The sequence below is a fragment of the Quercus lobata genome, chromosome 8 (assembly GCF_001633185.2).
Source record: "Quercus lobata isolate SW786 chromosome 8, ValleyOak3.0 Primary Assembly, whole genome shotgun sequence".
Taxonomy (NCBI): domain Eukaryota; kingdom Viridiplantae; phylum Streptophyta; class Magnoliopsida; order Fagales; family Fagaceae; genus Quercus; species Quercus lobata.
In genome coordinates, this window is record NC_044911.1 from 40,674,568 (window position 1) to 40,680,202 (window position 5,635).

Sequence of the window (5,635 nt, forward strand, 5' to 3'; positions counted from 1 at the left end):
ATTTCCCTTCTATTAGTTCATCTGTACTAAGGACCCGTAAATCTGATATCTATCATATTTCATTTATCTAAACACTCCTTAAACAAAAGAAACCTGCTCACACTCACCGCTCTACTCCCAAATTTATCATCATTTACCAAAGGTTCATTAAAGTCCTTTGCTACAACCCAAGGCATATTTTGAAAGTTTGCTACTTTCATGAGATTATTCCACAAAATGTGCCTTTTAGCACTCCTAGGACTAGCATACATAGTAGAGAAAAGCCAAATTACAATTGAAATTCGTACCTTAACCATGATGTGAATTTCTTGTTCAATACTGGACAGATGGGAAACTTCAACTTTGTCTAAATTCCACAGCACCCAATTGTGTCAGTGTGGATAGTTCCATCAAAAGAAAGCCTCTCAGTGATTTCCCTTGCTCTATTACCCCCAACTCAGGTTTCCATTACCACCAGGATAGCCGGATTATGATTTTGAACCATCTCCTTAACACGATTCTAAAAGGAGGGCTTCATCGCACCCCTACAATTCCAAATGATGATATTCATGAGGAATTCAGACATTCATAAAAAGGAAGCCCCAACATCACCACCTCCTTCAAATTCCATCTGGTCCACTACAGGACCTTCTTCGTCTAACCCTCCCCTGGAAACACTGTGACCATGTGCTGCAAGACTCCCATTTCCATCTCTTGAAGAGCAGTGAGCAAACTGAAGACCAGTGTTGGTTGGAATACTTGTATCAGCTTGTGTTCCTCCTCTGGTGTCGGAACATCCACCAAAAAAACCCACTAAGGATTTGTCGCTACTCTCCATGCCAGGTCGGATAGAGGAATCCAACCCTCTTTCACATTCTTCTCTGTCAGTAGGAAGACATCCTTCCAATCCTTCTTGAAATTTATGCTGAAAAAACCCAAAATCCGAGTTGGGTTGGCTCGAATCTCGGCCAGCATGATCTCCGAAATTTCCACCACTATTCCCTCAACGTTTATGGCCTATCTTTGACATGGTGGCTACAAACTGAAACTCTCCAGCAACTCTCGCCCCTACATCTCCATAGCCAACTTCACCACCTTTCAAGTTTTGTGTGTTCAGCTCCTTACTCTGCTTCACAGCAAATACCTTCGTGTTGCCTTCCCCAGCTGTGCTAGATAGTTGAGTTTGTAAAGCCCTTGCATGCGCAATATCCTTCATGCCCTTTACTAAGTTAGTCTTCCTTCGATTGTAAGCTAAAACATTTCGGCCTTTATCAATTTTTGGTTCTTTAAGCTTTAGACTTTGGGCCGAAATTGGTTGGGCTTGGTTCACACCTTCCTTTCCTATTCTTTGGACCTTTTACTCCACTTGGGCTTTATCCAATATCATGAAGGTAGACAATTTTCTCTTAGTCTCCCTGTTCAACCCGTTGGGACCATCAGCCTTCTCCACACCAACCCATACCTTCCTATTTGCTTCCTAATAACCATTGTTCCTCAGCTCAAAAGCCGACCCTTGGTCAGGTAAGAACTCACTACTTCTCTGTGTTTTTGTCCCGTTCTTCCTGCAAGTCATTACCATCCATGGCCCATACGATCCTTCATGCACGTCCTCACGTACGACATCGTTCTCCTTACCATATAGCCCCACCTCTACCTCAGTGTTGTTTGCAGCACGCACAACATGTGAGCTTGCTCCTCTATGGCCTGCACCTTTCAACTCCGCTTCCTTACATGGCAACACTGACCTAACAACATATGGACAGCTCTTTTTTCTATGGCCCATTCTGCCACACTCAAAACATAATTTATGAGTACCTTTGTATGTAACCAATTGCTAAAGCTTTCCTATCATCACCGCAGTGATAAGCAACTTATCCACATCAACCTAGATACACAATCTTGCAAACTTGCCTCTAGTTTCAATTGCAGTAAACGTGTCAATCCTTAACACATTGCCAATAGCCTTCTCGATATGTTGGAGTGTCTTAGCATTGTAATATTCAATTGGTAACCCACTGAGTCTTATCCAAACTGCAATGGAAGACACATTGGCTGAATCAGGCTTGAAGTCTGGTTCCCATGGTCTGAGCGAAAGGAAGTGATCTCCTATAAACCAAGGATCTTTCTTCAAAACATTTTCAAAATCTTCTCTCAATGACAACCTTGTGAGGAAGAAACCATGTTTTAAGTCTACAACGTCCAAACACCTTACTGGCTTCCACATAGCCAATAGTTTAGCTTGAAGGAAATTTAATCCAACAGCTTTGTGGTACACCTTCATAATCAGAGCCCTCGCCCATGGTCTTCGAATCTCCTGTTTGAACTCCTTCGAAAACTTCACAGCTACCATACCTTGCCTAAGCATTTCCACTTCGTCATCCAACTTGGCATCATCATCCATGAGCTCCTCAAAACTAAATGCTTGCATGTATGCACCCGGTATTTCACCCATAAGTTTTTCCTTGAAGGAAGCATTTTGGTTGCCAGACCCCCTAATGAAACTAGGAGATGAAGAACCCGAGCTTTGACCTTCATAGAATCCAACATGGTTAACATTTTTAACTTTCATATTACTGTGGGCAAGTTCCTCTTGTTCGTCATGGGAGAGAGAGCGTTCCATAGAGAGCATTCTAAAATATTACCTTCTCACGTGTATGATTTTATTACTTTTTTAAATGTTTCAATGCCTATGAATTACGATTTATATTTTTAATTGATAAACCAGAAAATTTGTCTTATTTTGTATTTTTATTGTATTATAATTTTTCAAAAATTACTTTATCATTGTATTTGTATCATGCCAAACTCTTGTTTCATATTTATATTTCTAAATTGAAACACAATGATATAATAAAAATTAGTCTAATCACATGTCCTATGCATCAATGCGTGTGTTAGAAACTTTCATTTTTAATAAAAATATATCATTTTTAAGTAGTTATAGTTTAAAAATAAAATATGTGTACTAATTTTATGATATTTAAACCTTTTTTACTTTTATTTTTTAACCAAATTTTATATTGAAAATATGAAATTTTTTTTATTATGTGGGTGTATATGTAGGGTTGTAAGTCATATTAGAATACGATGTACACTTTTAAATTTCTCAATTTAGCTTTATATTCTTATTTTATATTCAATTAGTGTCTAACCACGAGCATATGCATGGGTACAATAAAAAACAATCACAATTTTATAGTTCAAATTATACTTTTTTAGAAGATGTTTAAATTATACATGGTATTAGCTTACACTTTTTTAAACCATGCATTTCTAAAAATATGTAATGGTTTCTCTTATTATTATTATTATTATTATTATTATTATTATTATTATTATTATTATTATTATTATTATAAAATTTATAATTTAATTTAGGGATAATTACACATAACCCACCTGTGGTTTTGACGAAAATCACTTTGTCTACCTGTGGTTTTAAAAGTGTCACTTAACCCACCTAAGGTATGTTTCCGTCAATCTTCGTAACCCACCTTAATCTCTGCCATTACAAAAACACCTTTTAACCCCAAAACAGAACATAACGCGAATTAAAACACCCAAAACTAAAAAAAAAAATTGAGAGAAAGACCTGAGGTGAGATCAGCTTATTCTTCATGGTTTGGAGCGTTTGAAGGGGGAGAAAACACATGTTTTGCATCATTGAAGCTAGGCAAGGTATGTGTGACTGCTGTTCATCGCGACCCACCCACGTATTTGTGTTTGTTCTTGATTTAGGGTTTTAGATTTTGTTCAAGTGCAAACTTACTGTGTGAAAGTCTAAATTTGTACTTCCCAGGAATCGTGTTATGTTGATATGTCTTCATCAAGTGATAATTTCTCAGGTTCATTTGGGCATATGTGCAATGAGCAGACTTGTGTTTTGAGAACAAGTTTGAGTTTGTACAATTTTGGGAGAAGGTTCTTGGGTTGTTGCCGTTATAAGGTTGGTTCTAAGTGTCCTTTCTTTGTTTGGGTTGATAACCCAACCTATCCTCATGGGAATGAAACTGCACCTTTGGCTCTAGAGAGGATGTCTAGGCTTCAGAATGCTCTCCAACTTGCCAATGAGAGGGAAAGGGCGGCTCTGGAAACGGCAGAAGAAGCTAGGCAAATGGCAGAAAAGACTCTTAAAGAGGAAGCCAAAGCCAAGGAGAGGGAGAGAAAGGCTCGAGCTATCTGTGCAAAAACTAAGGAAAAGGCCATGTTTGTTGAAGAGAAGCAAAGAATGTGGAAGTTTGCATGCATTTTGTTGTGGATTTTTTTTTGTTATTGTTATGTTCTTGTGTTTTGGCTCAATTGGGTTCTATGGAGTGAAGAGATCTAGATTGTTGCCCTGAAGTAGTTAATTGGTTAGTAGAGATAGTTATGGCAATGGTGTTAATGAATTTGCATTGTAATAGTACTAGCCTACTGATGTAATGTTTTGATGTGTCAATGAATGAAGAATTGGTCAATTACTGAGTATTTTGTGCATACCATAACAACCATTCAATGGAAGAAGTATTGGTCATGCCACTAGTCTGTGGGCATATAATGAAAGAAGTATTGGTCAATTATCAATGACCTGTGCATATCATAACAACTATTCCACAATAACAACTTCCATACACTATATTAGAAAAATATACTTGGACACAATCTGTAGTAGTAATAAATAAACTTCCATATAATCTTGTTTGGACAATTAATGTTCCATACAGTTACTTGTGCATACCATAACAACCATTCCACAATAACGACTTCCATACAATCTATATTGGAAAAAATCTACTTGGATACAATCTGTAGTAGTAATAAATAAACTTTCATATAATCTAGTTTGGACAAATATTGTTCCATACAAACTGTAATACCACAACTTTCATATAATAACCTGGAGTGTATTGTATGTTAATTACAAAAAAGCATATTCCAAGACCAGGAACATATATATATATATATATATATACACACACACACATATATACACATATATATAATTGCTCAAAACAAGGTGATTGTTTTTTACACTAATTGATAATTACAAAAAGCCAACAGTGGTCTTCACAAAAAAAACAAAAAGGCTCACATGTTTTGACTAGCTTTACTCCCAATGCTAGCATGCGTACCCACTAGCTTCATTCATTTCTTGCCTTTACTCTTTCCTCTTTCCACCCACTGAATTCATTTTTGGTGGCCTTTGTGCAACAAGTTGTCCTTTAGTCCTCACACCACCAGTGCTCTTATTTGCATGTGAAGGCTACAAAATAAAAAGTAGATCCACTTGTTAAAAAATATCACAGTCTACACAACCATCTAGGAAAGAGGTTACTCAACTAAGTTACCTGTGAAAAACTTGGTAGGGTATCCCAAGTCTCCCTAGGTGTGTGAAACTCTGGCTATGAGAAAGAGAACCATCCTACTTTCCTGTGAGATGGCCTAACTTGATTTCCTTGCTGTGAGGATGAAGGCTGAGTGGCAGACATCATGTTGTACGTCTGGGTAGGCTGCTGGGATGGTGGCTGGGGTGTAGGTTGAGGTGCAGATCTGGTACTAGGTGTAGGCACCCCTCCCCTTGCCTGCAACAAAACCCAGTTTCAATACATAAATACCTTTGTAAGTTTAAAAACAAGTTTTTTTTTTTTTTTTTTTTTTTTTCCTTTTAAATCCCAAT